Source organism: Prosopis cineraria, unplaced genomic scaffold (genome assembly GCF_029017545.1).
Source record: "Prosopis cineraria cultivar Desert tree isolate PC_DT_omini unplaced genomic scaffold, ASM2901754v1 PC9, whole genome shotgun sequence".
Taxonomy (NCBI): Eukaryota; Viridiplantae; Streptophyta; class Magnoliopsida; order Fabales; family Fabaceae; genus Prosopis; species Prosopis cineraria.
Genome location: NW_026555340.1, coordinates 2649575 through 2667377, shown reverse-complemented (window position 1 = coordinate 2667377; position 17803 = coordinate 2649575). Strand labels below are relative to the sequence as shown.

The window sequence follows — 17803 nt, the reverse complement described above, 5'->3', positions numbered from 1 at the left end:
GGCTTATTTAGCTACATGTAAACTCTTGAATCACTCAAAATGGAGATTAAATAAGAAAACAGTATACTCTAAAAGTTTATCTCCAGATGCTATCATGATAGCAAGTGACAGGTCATGTTCACCACGATGAGAAGTGTGTTTTGCAGCAGTGAATTGAGGCATGGTTTTGTCCATTCCAACTTGTACATTGGCCACAACAAACATCAATTGTGTCATTTGCCATGGCGAATGACCAATTAGCGGCAACAAAGAGAACAATTTAGGTAGAATGTCCATTTTACCCTATTGTGTTTATTTGTGTTTACTTCCTCTATTGTAATACTTCAACAACTTCTTATTTGATGTTTTAACCTATGTTTGAGCTCAAATTTGTTTAAAAATGTTTTTCCTAGGATCTCAATCTTTAAACCCTTTTTATAGTATAGTAATTTAATATAAAGATTTATCCAATCCTAATTACCATGATATAGTGTCACATAGTGTGTTTTGGTAATGTCTTAGGCAGATGATTTATCACATATTTTTCATACTAAAACACTTAGCTTTTGGGATCAAATTATGCATATTAAGATTTTAATTCCTATTTTTGAGTGGTCTTTTCCATATTGGCTATATGAACCTTAATATTGCTATTTGATAGTTGTTGACACTTCTAAACCTAAATTAATATCTTAGGCTTTAATTCTCTTTTCTTCCTTTTTAATTTCCTTTTTAAAATTTATTTAGTCTTGTGTCTTTTATTTTTATATTTTTGTAAGGGCAAATTTAGAATCAATAAGAAAGACTAAGTCAACATGTTTGAGGATTCAAGAGCAAGCTTGAGAAGGCTGAGGTGGCATCCTATTTTTAGAGATTATTAAGGCTGAATGATGTGTTAATTTTAGAAATTAATTAGAGAGAATAAATAAATAAAAGCCAAGAGCATGGGAAGCATTGAAGACATGTCATCAAGCAAGCAACGAGCATTATAGGTGTGACCCTGCAATCAGATTTAAGAGAGTAATGTGGTAGCTGATCAAGGCTTTAAATGAGTCATATGTTACAAACTTGAGTTACATTTTCCAAGCTCTATGATCAGCTACATCAGGCACCATTTTATTCCTCATTTTCCAGATTTATTTTGCCTATTTTTAATTCATTTTCTAGCTAGAAATTAGCTATTCAGATCTTGAGCTTTGGTTTTATCACCCTCTAGCATTGTTTTTATCACCCTCACTCACATTTTCCACACATACATAAATCTTTTCTTTTCATTTTAAGCTTATAATCCAACATAATTCTATCTCTTCAGCTCATATTCTCTCATTTTCTCTCAATTCTCTCTTCTTCTTCATTCACGCGTTGCTTGTTCTTCATTCTAGATCCAGACATTCATCCATTCTTCTTCATTTCTTCATTATATGTCCAACAAGGTTCAATCCACTTCAATTCTGCTCTACTTCAAGTCCAAATTCACGCCATTCTCATCATTCTTGATACCTTCTAAATTCAATTTCTTCACCTCTTCTCCTTAATTCTGCATTTCATCATCATCTTTTCTCCAATCTAACATTGATTTTGCCTCATTCCAACTTCACATTTCCAGATTCATGGAGGTTTCTCAAGCTCAAGTTCTTATTCAAGTGAAGAAGAGGAGCATAAGAGGCTAAACAACCTTAAGCTCTAAGGAATCTGACTTAGTATTTTGAGTTTTTAATATTTGTATTCTTCATTTGCTTTCTCAATTTCATGATCTCTTCTTGTTTTCTTGAGAATTTTGAATATGTAATTAGTTTAGATTATTATTCTTAATTCTAATTCATGTTTAGATGAGATTATAGATGCTGGATTGAGGTTTTAATGTTGTGTTCAAATTTGAAATTCATGGATTGACTTGATGTTCTAGGGTTTGGTCATGTGTTCTTGCTGAATCATTGTTCAAAGTTCATTATATGCTTAAGTTAGATCCAAATGAGTTATATGTATTTAGCTTGAGTTGTTTTTCTACCACTTGTTTTGATGATAAACTCGTGCACATAGACAAGGCTAAACATAATGTTTTAATTTGATTCAATTAACCGACTAGGGTTTCATCAGCAACATTACATTAGATGCATATTGTGTTAAGAAAAATGAACATAAAGTGAAAAGAAGAATTCGGTGATCTATAAATTAGTAATAGATGAAAGGTTTGAAGCTAAAAGTTGTAGAAATTGTTAATTTGTAATGATGTAGACTTGTTGGGACTAGATTTCAGGAAATGATTGCTAGTAGGTGCATTATTGAATCATGGAAATTGTATGGCTTGACGCTAGAATTAGGTTACAAATTGACAGAGTGAATTGATACTGCTAGTAGCAATCACACTGAGAATCATTGTTATGAGAATAGAGGATCTTTTAAGAATAAGAAATTTAAGGGTTAACTAAGTTGATGAATGAATGAGAATAGTTCAAGGAAATAGAGGTCAATCATGAATACTATATTTTATCCATGCATTTTATAATAATAATAATAATAATAATAATAATAATAATAATAATAAATTTAACCAAAAAATGAAGTTTTAATAATATAGATAAAATGAAAAGATTAAAAAAAAATTTAAACAAGGATTGATTTTACTCTAGGAAATCTTCTGTTGGCTAGGATTTTATTTCTTTTAATTAGTTAAAACTACCAAAAATATAAAAATAAAATTTAATTCTTTTTTTAAGAGTTAATTTTCAAAAAAAAATATATTCATTCTTTTTTTAAGAATTATATTAAAAATATTAAAAAATGAAAATTTAATTCTTTTAAAGGGTTATTTTTCAAAAAAAATAAAATAAAGGAGGTGGATAATTTTAACCTCTCTTCAGAATCAATCTTACTTAGATCTTTTAAAATCTTTCTCACAAATTATCTCAACAATTCAAAGATAATGGGAATTAATTTTTTAAGACTTAACTATTTTTTAAATTTCTTTCCTTATATCTTGTTGTTTTTCATGATTAAAAAAATTTCTTACTCAATTAAAAATCATATTTTCTTTCCTATTTTTAAGGTTAACATTTAAAAAAAGAAAAAATAACTAAAATTTTAAAATAAAAAATAGTAATAAATGGAGAGTGAAACGCTAGAGAGACTAGCGTTCCACTCTACCTTAGTTTCTTTTGCCTTTGTGTGAAGAAATATTCAGAGACAGCCAAGAAAGAAAGAAAGCAAGGGGAGTGTATAGTTGGAGCAGGAAGAAATCGATGATGCAGAAAAAGATCAAGAAAAGCATATCTAAGACTAAAGCTTGTTGGATTAGAGAAGCAAATAGCAGTGAGTAATCATGCTTTTCAAAAAATCCACCCCCTTTGCACTCTATATGACAATGATGAAGTGATTTGGATGGAGAGGGAGTGAAGGAAGGTCAAGTTTGAACAGAGAACTGAGAGAGCTTGAAAGAGATAGGGATGGAGGTAGTCTGAGATTTGAGAACGCTAGAGAGATTCAAAGTCAAATTTTAGAAAGGAGTTTGAGTTTGGAGAAAGCAACAGTGTCAAGAGAATGGCAGAAATTTGGGAGGGCCACAAAGGACAACCAAAGCAATAAAAGATAGATTGAGGTCTGATTTTAAAGAGAATGAAGGAGAGAAGACTTATTGGAGACACCCATCTCTATTAAGAGGTTTGAATCTAATCTTGGATTTGATTTAACATAGATTTTGATTTTTAGACAATCTCTATATCAAACTTCATAAAGTTCATGTTGGTGTTGAGATGCACAAATGGATTTGTATGTTGCTCAACTGTAGAAATCCCTTTGTTCTTTTTCGATCATGAATTTGAATAGATACATGGATTAAAAGGCTGAAAACATTTCTTTAATGTTTATCAAAATTTCTTACTGTTGGTTGATGATGGCTTTAATAAGAATATTGGGTTCATATTTTGTTAACATACTGCATCTATGTATTTGTGTGTACAAGATACCGATCGAAGAAAAATAGTACAAGAAATTAGGCATTATTATGAACTCTTGGATATAAGCTGGTGAAATCCGATCCTGCTATGAATTTAGGTGTTTAAAGTTACCAATACAAAGTTTGAGTGATCTTAGATGTTCATTATTACTAAAAAAAATTGATGGTGTGACTATTTGATTTTGTATCTTTAACAATTGGAATGATATTTGAAAATACAAGGAAAAGAAAACTTGGTGGAAGTCTTTAGTTTGAAATGCTTATGATGGGTTTTAGATGCTTGGTTTCTATTTGATCTCACTATTTTTGATTGCCGAAATATGAAAATCCTTAAAGCTTTAGGCCCTGTAATGTATCATTAGTTAACCATAACAAGTGGAATTTACTAAAGCTTGAACCATATATCACTTGGTTTGGGTAATTTAATACCTATATCTAATAACGTGTTAACAGATAAAAGAGTATATGCCTTAACATACTTTTGGCTTTTTGATGTGTTCAAGGTAGCAATTGTTTCCTATTGATGGCTCCCATTTTATTATCTTTTAGTGGGTGGAAATCGTATAGGGGATAGAGATTTATATTTATGGACATAATATTGCTTTGCTTTTTAATTCTCTAAAATCATGAAATCGGAATATAAAAAGGAGGGAATATGTTAGTTCATTACTTATTTGTCGTATGAGGTTTTAAGAGTCTTCGCAGACATTGAGAATAATCTCATATTGTATAAATCAATAAAGTTTTGCATATATGAGGATAAAACTTAAATATTGGTTCCAATGACCCATTATTCAAATTAACAATTTTGTTCTCTTTTCTCAAAAATAATTTAAATCAATTAAAAACATTTAAATAGTATCATGTTAGATTTGAAGAATTTCTGTAGATATTTGGATTAATCATCTCATCATGTGAGATAATAAATCCTTGCAGCTATCGCAATTATTAATTTATATAACAAACAAATAAATGAATACCGTGAATATATAATATAATAAACATTTAAAAACAAATTATGTAAATTAATATATTTAAATTATAGCATGATTAGATCTTTTAGTCACATAAAAATTTTGAATCTCCGTAAACCTCTAGGATAATGTATCTTTATGTGAGTCAATAAAGCTCTGCAAGTGTAACAATTACGGTTTTTATAAAAGTATGAATTATATAATAAATCAATTAAGTTTTAAAACTTTTTGAAATAAATATTATCTAATCACTTTGTCGTATGAGATTTTTGAATCTACGTAGATATTTAAGATAATTATATTATTGTATAAGTTAATAAGATTTCATAGGTATAACAATTAAGATTTCTATATAAATATAAGTTATATATATATACACGCGCATAAGAAATAAATTAAAATATATTTTAAAAAAATATTATTTAATTTTTTTATTATGTGAGGATTTTGAATCTCCACAAATATTTTAAATAATTATATTACTGTATAAGTTAATAAAACTTTGTAGGTATGTAAATTAAGATGCTTTAAAAAAATATGTATATATGTGCTTAAAACAGTTATTATTACTTACACATATTAATAAATAAATTAAGCTATCTGATTATCTTATCTTATAAGATTTTAAAATCTCTATAGATAATAAGAATAATTGTGTTACCATGTGAGCCAGTGAGACCTTACAAGTACAATGATTAAGTTTATAAAATGTCTAAAAAAAAAAGTGAAATGATTTTAAATATTTTATAATAGAAAATTTCTTTTTTATTTTTCTTTTCCTTATTTCAAAAATTCAAAAATTGGAAAAATAATTGAAATTAAATTACTTTTTCCAATTTAAAACATACATATCTAAATTTTAAAAAATTATTTTATTTGCAAAATAGTGAATTATTTCTAATTAAATTTTCTTCAAAAAAATATTTTCATTAACAAACTTATAATCCCGACCTACGTGAACTTTGATCCCTATCATAGGGTATGTAGGTTTCAGAGTCTGATTCTGGGTCAAGTCTACTTTATAAATGAATAATTATTTCCTCACTTTTTGTAATTATTTTTAATATCTTACACGAGAATAAGAAAGGGTAATTAAAATTCTTTTAAAATCATATTAATTTAGCACGATCAACTTTAAGTAACTGTTCTCACGAACAGGTATTGTGAGGTACCTAACACCTTTTCCATACTCAATCGACTCCTCTATTTATTTTCTAATTTTGTAGACCATCTTCATTTTCTTCAAATGATTTCCCAAGATTTTCTTCAAAATTTTGGTAGCAACTCTCATTCAACCTGTTTTCACTTCAAAGGCCAGAACTTTCGCTCTTGCGCGCCATCCACATTGCATTTTCGAGTGCGACAAGTCATTCAGAGCATTATTATTAGGAAGGATTTATATATATTAATGATTAGTGCCTCACCTTAAGTATAAGTTAATATTATGGGTAGTAAGGACTTTCCTTTATGTCGAAGCCAAGAGCATTTTAAACAATTGGAACACATTTTGTTGAAGTTTAAATTAATATATAGTTACTTATCATGTTTAAATATCAATACACATATTTTTTGAAGTGTTCATCAAATTAGAGTTTACATGAAACTTTGTTGATGAGACAAATGATTTGGTGAAAAAAAAATAATTTCTTTTACATTTATGCTTTAAGGCTTTATGCTAAAAGCACTTTTGAAGTGTTGGATTGAAAAATTTAACCTTACAGATTGATTATGAAGGCTAAATATTTTTTTTTCTCCTAAACATTTGGAGGCAAAGTATTTCCCAAAAATTTTGTCCACTTTGGAAGTCTTTTTTATGGCAATGAATGAAAAGTTTTGTCCACTTTTTAAAATCTTTTTTTATGGCAGTGAATGAAAAGTTTGAGCAAGTAGAAAATCATAAGATATATTATTGCATATATAGTACAGTTACTTGTGAAATAATGTCTTGATTGTCGAATGTACTCAAGAAGGGATTAACATAAGTTTGAACATTGGTAGGTAGCTATTTTGGGACTCAAGAATTGTTACTATTGAAATATGGTTGGTGATTAAGGGTACTTAAGTATTAGATCAACTCTAGAAGGTATTTTGCAAATTTGATGATACTATTTTATGTAACTTAATAGTATTGCAATTAGTTGTTGATGGATAGAGGTAAATACAATTAAGTCATTGATTCTAAACTTAGGAAAATTGTGAATGAAATGGATCTGGTAAGAGGATTGGGATTGTGATCTAGAGGAGTATAAAGACTGTTATAACTTTGATGTTAATAAGTAAAAGAAACTCCAGTAATAGTGGAGGATTGTAGTAATATGCTATTATCCCTTCTTATATTGGGATACCAGTTGTTTTATTATTGATTATATAAATATACTTATATTTTATATTTACATGAAAGTGTTGTGCTAGTTAAGGATTTGTTCACTATTGCTTTGGGATTGTAATCAGAACTATTTAGCATACTGGTGATTTTAAAAATTAATTACAATACCATAATAATTTATAAACATGCTAGTTGTCATTTAATGCTAGATAATGTGAAATTTACTGGTTGAGATAAATATTTATCTATTAAACCATGTTAGGCATATTGAATTCAAAGGAAATACATATATATGTGTCTTTGTGTGTGTGTGTGTTGGGTATGTTAAATATATAAATATTTCAAACAAATACATATACAATGAAAAGCACAATCCAGCCACCATCCCCAATAATATTAATACCCTATATATAATTAAATGCATTGAGGCTCAATCACTGCAATATATAACAAATTATGCTAAAAACAAGATAACGTTGTAATAATAAGCTCTATCACAAAAGCATAAGGCATATACAATACGCATTCACAGACATACTTATTCTTAAGTAACAAAGCAGCATAAAAAGCAACAAGATATAATAGGGAAGCCTAGCAAGCTCCAATTCTCTTACCTTTCACAACACTCTTCCACAATGCCATAACCTCTGCCTGAATCTCCATTTCACTTTTCTTAACCTTATGATGATCAGTCTCATTAGCTATGGCACTAACATGAGCAAATTTAATAGACATAGGACCAAAAAGTGTGTCTAAGAGCTTGACAATACTTTCAATGCAGACATAAGTCTCTCTACTAGGCTTTAGCTGAAATCCTCCTAGATGATCACCTACAACATAGACAAGTGCTACGCATCTAATGGCGTCAAGTAGGTTGGAACAATCCACCCAAACCTACAGAGATGGTATAATATCTCGAACAACATGTGCTAACTATTGTCCTTTTAAGATATGGCTATCACTGGTACTCTTGTGTCCTTAAATAGAATGTTGAAGCAACCTGTTCTCTTTATTCCTTCCTTCAGTACTCTCACACTCTCTATACAGTTCTTCTTGATGTTCTTGTAACCTTTTTTATTAGCATGACCAAAATCTGTAATCAAACATATCAGAAAACCTCCTGAGTACATGTGTGTGTTCACATGGATGAAGTTATCTTTAAGATTATCATTTCATTTTCAAATATTGTTTAGTAAGGTAGGAAGAGATTATTACCTCAAAGCCAAGCCTAATGAACTAGTAATATTGGGCAATTATTTAACTAGAGCCTGCCAAAATGTTGAGATGAGCACAAATGTCAACAAAAAGTAAATAAATTTGGGGAAAGGGTGTCTTCTAAGGTTATATAGCCATAGATTCAAAGAAAGAGTGACTATATATAGGATTAATTTGCACTCTTCTATCTAATTATATCATATGCAATCACTTTTTGACTTAATAGTTTATGTAATAATGGTTCATCAATGACATAAAAGGCTCTAACTTCACAAGAATGCCTTTGATACATGAAGCTTGCCATGTAAAAGTTATAAACTTACTATTTACTAACTCAATCTCTTATTCAAGCAAGTGAAGTCTATCAATTACATTGGAATATAAACAATATCAAAGGCCTTGATTTCCTAAAGCACATATTTTGGAATAAATGAAATGAAAAAAAAAACGATACCTTTGGAGAATTTAAAGGTGAAAGTGGGTAGATCAAAGTCAAGATAGTTGATATAAAAGACAAGATCATCAAGGAAGCCATCCTTACTCTTCCAAACAACCTAACCAACACCAAGAAACACAAGACATACTTATGACCACTAATATTAATACTCTTCATTAATGGCAATTGGAAATCCTACTTAATATCAGGGAACAAGAATGGGGCAATAAACCCTCCACATGTAGCATCTATAAGAATGGGAGTGTCCAATCCTGTCTCCTTATTCTCCTCCATAAGAAGCTCAATCAACAGCTTCACATCCCCAAACTAACCAGTCAGAGTTGACCCTAATATTGCTACAACCCATATGGTGTTCTCATCCACCAATTCCACTACTTTTTTTTAGTTCTATCATTTAGCATCACTTTTTTTAACTCCACCTCAAAGTACCTTGCAAATATTTCCTAATAGACCTGTGTGACACATATGTTTCAAGAATTGATGTGAGTATCAATCAATCACTTGAAAGAACTTTGATTCTAGCATAAGACAATGGTGTCAGCTAAAAATAGGGGAGAGAGAGACAGAGATGAAGATATGGCACTAAAGAAGCAATGATTTGAGACTTACTTGAACATTAATTCTAGTAACTATGTTAGGTTTATCATATAGTTTTCCTTCTTATTTTCTCTTCATCTACCATTTTCTTTTAAAAGCAAGTCTTGCCAACATGATTTCTTATGATGAACCCATAGCTTCCATACCCATTACAGCCTCATCCTCTCTAATAAGAGCATGGAACAGATGAGCTATCATATTCGCACAGTTATTCTACAAAACTGATCAAATTACACTACTCATTCTCTCATACTCCATGATCTAACCATCAAACTCAACCTAAGATCTAGCGATTATCATGAACTAGAACCCATAAATCTAAACCAAGTAATTGAAAATGTCTCTGGTCTGTTAGGAAAATATAGATTAAGAGATCTAGAGTTTTAAGCCACAAATATTGTAACATCCTGATTTTCTAATCTTGTGATTAGTTGCTAATCAAGGGTAAAGTGGTAATTAGTAGAGGGATTGGAGATTTGGATGATTAGTTATTTATTTGTGTCATTTGGATGTTGAATGGATAGATATGAGTGGAAAGATAGAATTTCAAGTTGAAATGTGTGCACATGGTGAGAATTCTCCTCACTATGCCACTCACCGCGATGGCACATAGACCAAAAAGTGACTAAATAGGTCTAAAATTTCATGAGTTCTAGAAGGGGGAAATCAAAAAATGTGAAAGGGAAAAGAGGAGAAATGCTTGGCTGCTAGGGCAAGTATTTTTAGAGCATTAGAAGGCACTTTTGATTAATAACTTATCGAGTAAGCTTTATATAACCCTTACCTTCCATTCTACCATAATTTCTCTTAGTATGAGTTATAGAGAAATTGAATTGAAAAAATTTAAGGTGTTTAATTCTTACTTAATAATAATAAAAAGGTTCTCAGGAGTTAAATTAGAGCTTTGTGACTAGTTTAGAATTGAATGATAGAGCTTTGAACCCATAAGCTTAATTTTGACCCTAATTCTATAGAAATTTAGGGTGGAAATGGTGTAAGACCATAGTGAGATCATTTGAAATGATATAAAGTGATAATTGAGTAGTAACTAGTTAAAATGGATAAATGAAAAGGAATGAATGGCTAATTATAGCCATAATTAGTAATTATGTGCTTTTGGTCGATTTGAACCAATTTACCGATAATGCCAATTTTGTGTAGATTAGCATATCTCATGAGTGAGTTGAGAAAAGAAGCTTGTAATGCACTGTAGTGGTAATTGAAATCTACGAGTAACCTTTCTAATGACAGAAGGGTTGAGGTAACAAATAACTTTATCTATTTGACTATTGATTGCAACTGTGTGTGAATATGTTATTTAGTGCATGAAATGTTTTAAATTAAGCATGATTTATGGCATTGTGTGAATGTTGTATGAAAATAGCTTTTGATTAAATAGATGGGTTAAAACATATGATCATACTTTATATATATATGCTATGTATTGTGGAAACATGTATGGTCATGAATGGGAACCTGTAATTAGTTTGAAAAGCATGATCATAGGGGTAGGAGTTCACTCGTTTGGAGTGTAGTGATAAGACTATATGGCATTATTCTCCTTAATACCCGACAGTGTGCGATGTTAGAGAATTGTATCTCCTTAGTGCCTTTTGAGGTACGATGTTAGAGATTGGGACTCCTTAGTATCAATGTGATGCAGAGTTGGAGTCAATGACACCCCATTATGTGTATTAAGAGAAAGCATAGTCCAAAACTGAGATAGAACACCTTTAGCCAGGTGATTCTACTACTGAAGATGAGTTTAAGGTCAATGAGTGTATATTGGTCTAAGACAAGCTTATAGTTTCATGTCGGGGTGATTTAGAGGTTCGCTCAGTAGTGATCGTGTTATATGTGAAAAAGTGGTGAAAAGTGATGAAAAATGGTGAAATGTAGTGATTATGGTTTAAAAGTGATAAAATGTTATATTTGAGTGGTTTTAAATGAGACATGTAATATATGCTATGTTTAATGGTATATTATGTTATACTTTCATATGGTTGCATGTGATAGTTGACAGGAGTGAATTATTCTGTTACTGAGATTATAATCTCACCCCTATGGTTACATTTTTAGAAGATAGAGTAGTGAGCTGGGTAAGGAAAAAGAGTCAGGTCAGGCATAGTGGTGCCATTGCCATGGAAACTCTTGATTTTGTGTAATAAACTAGCTTGATATGAATAATGTATATATTTAAGTTGCCATAGGATTGCTTGCATGTTTTGAGTAGTGAATTAGTAAAATTGTAGAGATTCGTGGTGATTTAGTAAATCTTAGCCTATATATATGGAAATGTGGTGCAATGATTAACAAGAGCTAAAATTTAGTTGTAAATATGATGTGAATATGTAAAGTGGTGATTTGTAGTAGAAATGTGGTGAAAAATGGCCAAAGGAAGGTCTTGAGCCGAGTTGTGAAAAATTATGTATTTATCGAAATTAGCTGTTGAGTGGCCAAAATGTGATATATGTGTGTGTATTTGTTATACAACTTGGTCAATCAGGTATAATAGGTCCTTTTAGACATGGTTCAAGGCTTAGAATGGTCTAATGAGATAATAGGATCAATTTGAACATTTGGGTGCATGAAATTTTCATAAAAACTGACTTTTTACACTCGGGAGTCTAAATTTTGATCAAACCATCAGATCATATCCAAACATATCTCATTAGTTAGCTTATGAGATAAGCTACGTATGGGCACTTGAATCACTCTAATTAGACTTTGTATGTGAAAACGGCACATGCTAAATTTCGTCATTTGTGCTATCAAATGACAACAGCAAAATCAAACATGTGTGCTACGGTGTATAGCGTATCACGCCACAGCGTATGACACAGAGAAGGTCTGGGCATGTGGCTCCATGCCACATGTCACGACGCATGTATTGTCCGCCGCAGTGCATGGCCCATGTTTAGACCTTGTTTCTTTGTTCTTTATGAATACAACTGTTTGCTTTTCGCTGTGTGTGACTCTGATATAGTATGAATTTAACAATTTTGCAAAATAAGCCTCAGACCCAAACTTTTCAAACAAAGTATTTGATTATCATTTGATGATTTTAATGTGATGATTTAGTTAACCCTTCCTAATATCGAGTGGATATTGAAAGAGGTTATAAATATACCTAGAGCTCAGTGGTAACATGGTACTCGTCCATATTAACGTAGTTCTTGTTAAGAGGGTCCATGATGAGCTTGTCGAGGCTCCATCTAAGTGGTGACAAAAGAAGCCAAGTTGAGCCTAGGTGCTCCGTCCAGCATCAACTCATTGTTTATAATCTGATATGCTGCATCATTGGGTATGGATTTCTCCAGCATCTTAAACCTTATACAACACATAAAACTATCTCATCAAGAAAACAACTTATGGTTCGGCTCTTGAGAGTTCGGACAGAATGAACAAGCAAATTAATGCATTTCTACAAGAGGAAAGGGATCAAAAAAAGACATACTTAGGAACTGGGTCGCGCACATATCTGGAGGCAAAAGTGGAATTCAAGTGCTCTCGGTTTTCTAGTTCTTTGAATGTTGACGTGATCACCGTTTTGGAGGGCTTCTAGTTCTAAGCTTTGTTTCTTTAAAGATGAATCTGATCAGAGAAGGACTGTGTCTGTGAGGAGAGTGGACAATAAGTAAAGGGGAAAAGGTATTGAGATGATATGGAAGAAGACAGAGAAATCTCGCAGTTCAATTTTGCAACACGTGCCCAAACGGTGAGTTGTGAAGAGCGTACATGCCATCTCAGGCAAAAATTTACAAAAGGACACTCCTGAGTTAATATATATGGTAAAGAGCCATACAAAATTATATTATATTGAAGGGGAATTAATTAATTAATTAATTGACAGATTGATATCAATGTATGCAATGTTTTGACCAAAAAAAAAATGGTACTCTCATCAGTTCGTGCTATAAAGTGAATTTTTTTAAAAAATTATCTTTAATGCTCTCTTTATTTCAAATTATATAACACTTTTTGAAGAATTGAGAATCTCAAAATATAAGACACTTTGATAAAAATAATGTTTCATTAATGATATTTTTTTAATATTACTCTTCTCATATATTGTCTCTCTTCAATACTCTTTTACAAATAGAGTATTAAATGAAGGACATTTTTAAATGTTTATATTTTTGTTTTAAAAAATTAAAGCTATAAAGTATATTTAATAAATTTTATTAATATGTATGATTTTACCTAAAAATATCTTATAAATTGGGAAAGAGAGAGTATAAGGTAAAGTTAATTAATATTTTTGTAATTTTACATCTTCTATATTTATTGTCAATTTCAATTGAATTCCTATACAATAATTTATCATGATTATTAATTAATTATTAATTATAAAGAATGGTAAAATATGGATACTATTAAATAGTTATGGCCTAGTTATGGTGAAGAGAGATGGGAACAGGTGATGAAAAATCCACATTTAACAAAAAGTATTTAGGTTAAAATGTATATTTGATCTTTTAATTTTATATAAGATTTCAGTTTATTCCTTTAAGTTTATAAATTGATAATATTTTGTTAATATTTAAAAGTTTAATGTAAAAATTTCTTGTTAATGAAACTAATAATGTTACCATTAAAAGATTGAAAATGCACTTTATAAAATTAAGGAAATAGTACAAAATTTGTTTTATAGTTAAAAAACTAAATGTACATTTTAGCCTAGATTTTATAAAGACCTAAGATAATTTTAGGATAAGTGACTAATTCTAATTACTTTTTTTCATTTGAGCAATTTCGTGAATGGGTTAAAAATAACTTACTCCTATATACAATATGTGGCATTTTTTAGAAATGTTACTTAATTTAAAAATTAAAATATACGGTGTTGATAGTTTTTATAGTTTTTTTTTCAACTATATTCCTATTTAATTTATTACTCTTTTAAAAAAATAATGCATTAAAATTTTAATTATTATTAAAGTAATATTTAGTCATTTAATAAGGATATAATTAAAAGATGTAAAATTTTTTAAAATATTAAGATTTCACCCATTTTTTAAAAACCGTGAAGTAATTATTAATATTTTATATTGTGAACCAAATAATTAAGAGTGAGGCACATAAATTAAGAAAATACAATTAATGAATGAACGTGTATGCTGCCAAACTTACACGTGAAATAAATTAAAATTATTGGAGTAAATAAAACTATAATGAGAAAAATATTAATAAATTAAATGTTGGGAGGTTCGCATCGCTTTTCCTCTCCCCTGATTTCGGCTCGGATTTCGCTTCAACGAAGTTTACAAATCTATCATGGAGGTTTATTTATTTTGTTCCTTATGGATAAATAAAAGTATAAAACGTTGGCAAAAAAAAAAGGGTATAAAACAGTGCAATATTAAAATCGATAAATATTTTTTGTCCTGAAAAAAATAGTAAAGATTGATGGCTTTATTTGTCTTTTATATTTTTTAATTTATTGTATTAATTCATGAATTCATAATTTTTTATATTATACAAATCCTTGCTTTAGTTTACTTTCGTTGAAGGATTTTTTTTCCAACATGAGAGTATGACATGTTACATCGTAAAACGACGCAGATTTCTTGCATGTGATATGAAAACTTGAAAAGCAAGATGGAAACAATTAGTTTGGTATTATCACTTACATCAACTTTGACTCGAATTTTGCTTCTTCACAAAGTTAAAGCGATGAATGTTGGTGATTCGAGCATAGATGTTTCTTCCGTGAAAAAAAAAAAAAGGGTTAGCTGATTCTTATTTCTTCTTGTATGTTGTTTTTACTTCTGTTGGATATTTGAACTATTTTATTTTCTCTTGAATTGGTTCTTTTGTTTTTTTAGTGTGTTTGCTTGCATTGATAGGTTTTTTTTTAGTGCTATTTTTTGGCTTTTGACTATTAGAGTGTGTATTCTATTTTTTTTAAATAAAATTGGCTCTTTTCTGAGTGTTTAGGCTGAATTATGAAACGTCACTCAAATAAATCACGAAGCTAGTTGGACTGAGTAATCGAAGCGTCAGGTCCAATATAAACAAAAGAGACCGGCCTCGAAGCTCAATAAAGTCCACAACAAGTAAACATGCCGAAATCGCGTTAGCTTCAAATGTAAGACCATTGGTACGAAGACACAATCTTAAATAATGTCGAAATCTACGTCCAAATAATTCAATGAAACAGGCTAGTTATCAAAATGGAGAGATTGTGCCATAAGTTTCACAGGATTCATGATTCTTCGGTAGAACATGGTAAGTCCCAAAGGAAAGGCTTCTGCTATTCGACGCCATAAACAGAAGGAAGAAAAACAGAGAAAGCCAGTCAACACTTAATCAAGACTCGCATATTTTATATTCATTAGCCCTTTTCAGTTCTTAGTTTTTAGTCTGTAATTTTCTACACTTCAATAAAATTATACACTTGTTCTACCAAAACCTTCTATCTTTTTACATCCGAGTGAACTGTGGTAACGGAACTCGGAACTCTTTTCATTATCTATTAAGACTCAACATCTCTAGCACGCCTGGTATTTATTATTCAACTACGAACACTGAGGAAAAAAAGTCCATCTCAAGTCTACTTATCCTATTTTTTATTTTCCAATTTTAACATTCATATGTAATTTGTATTGTTATATTTTCAAAGAGAATCATCTATTGAGTCTCCATTTGACTGAGACAACAAATAATGAGTTATTTAAATTTAATTGGAACTAGTTTTTTTATATATTTTATTTTGAATGCTATGATTCATAATTGAGACAAAAATTTTAACTATAAAATTAAAAAAATCTAAAACTTTAAATATGAGAGGAAAATATTACTATTAAATTTCAATAAGTATATTTTTGGATGGTTGAAATCAAATAATGATAAGTCCCACTTCTTTTTTAAAATTTGTAAAGAGAGAAAAAATTTGTGAAGAGAATTACATAGATGCATCAATTTATTTACTTAAAAGGTGTCTAACAAAAACTTTAGCCTTATAATCTTCCATTATCTAAAACAAGCATTTAGATACATAAAAAATTAGACTTGGATTTATATTTGAGCCAAATTTAGCATTTGAATATATAAAAGTCTATGGATTTGAATGCCATGTGTAACATTCAGAGTTTTAATCTGAAATTTATTGCTAATTAAATGAAAAATTAGTTAAAAATAATGTGCAATTAATTTGATCATGTTTTTGGATTGTTAATTAATGTTTTGGATCATTGGATAGCTCCAAAGTTGGGCTAGGGTTAAAGTTGGATCAAATCAGGATAAGATAGCATGATACAAGTGAGATTGGTTTCATTGTGTATTATGTCACGACATAAACAAATTATGCTGCAACATAATGCCCAGATTTGAAAATAAAATGTGCGTGAATCAAGAGGGGTCTTAAGTAGCTGTCCTAAGGCTTCCGTATAAGCAAGATTGAAAGTTGATTTGGGTTCTCAATCATTCAGGTAAGCTTGCTAACTCCTTCTCCTCCTTCTCTAAGTCATTTTTAAAAGGGATGGGAGATTTAGAGATTTTAGGTTTGAGTTAAGGAAGATCATACTTGAACCCCAAGAATTATATGGGATGATTGGAGCTTAATTAAAGTTTCTTTGACTTAAATAATTGTTATTATAAAGCTTAGGGGTTGTTTAAAATAAACTGGATTAAGCCCTAGTTGTTTTATAGGGTTTTGAGCTATGACAATTTGAGATATCAAGTTGTATGTTATGATAAAGTTAGAGAGAAGCTTGAGGGGACAGTGTGAGCTAGTTGTAACCTTGACTAGCTTCTTTGTGTTGAGGATAGGAGTGGAAAGTGGGAGATTTAGGGTGACATTGATGCCTAATAATGCTTGCGTTAATTGAAAATTAACATATAAAACTTGTTATTGTAGATTGAGGTGTGAGGAAAACTTATTATGACCCAAGAGGTGATTTAGTACCACAGGTAACCTTTTTTGTAACAAAAAGGTTAGGGTAAATGGGGTAACTAAATAATTTACATAATTTATTATCTTGTATAAGTTATTCACAAGTTTTTTTCGTATGATTGGTTATATATACATATATAAATTTTGTAAAAGTTAAGTATTTTAAAAGATATGTGGAGTATTGATTTATGAAATTTCCTATTTTTGAAGTAAGTGATAAGATCCATTATATTTGTTTAAAAAAAGGTTATGCATAGTCAAGCAGAGATATGTAGTGAAATGTAACATGTTAGAGGGTAAGAGGTCACCCTAGTGAAGTTAGTGGAGATTAAGTTTATATGGCACTGTTAGCACTTTGGGATGCCAAGTGCAGCTTATATTCCTCTTTAGTGCTTGAAAAGGATGT

At 30.1% G+C, this 17803-nt stretch overlaps 1 pseudogene; it reads right to left on the bottom strand.

The window, feature by feature from the left end:
* Window positions 1-7822: 7822 nt before the first annotated feature.
* Window positions 7823-12986, bottom strand: LOC129320791 (glutamate decarboxylase-like; annotated as a pseudogene).
* Between the last annotated feature and the right edge of the window lie 4817 nt (window positions 12987-17803).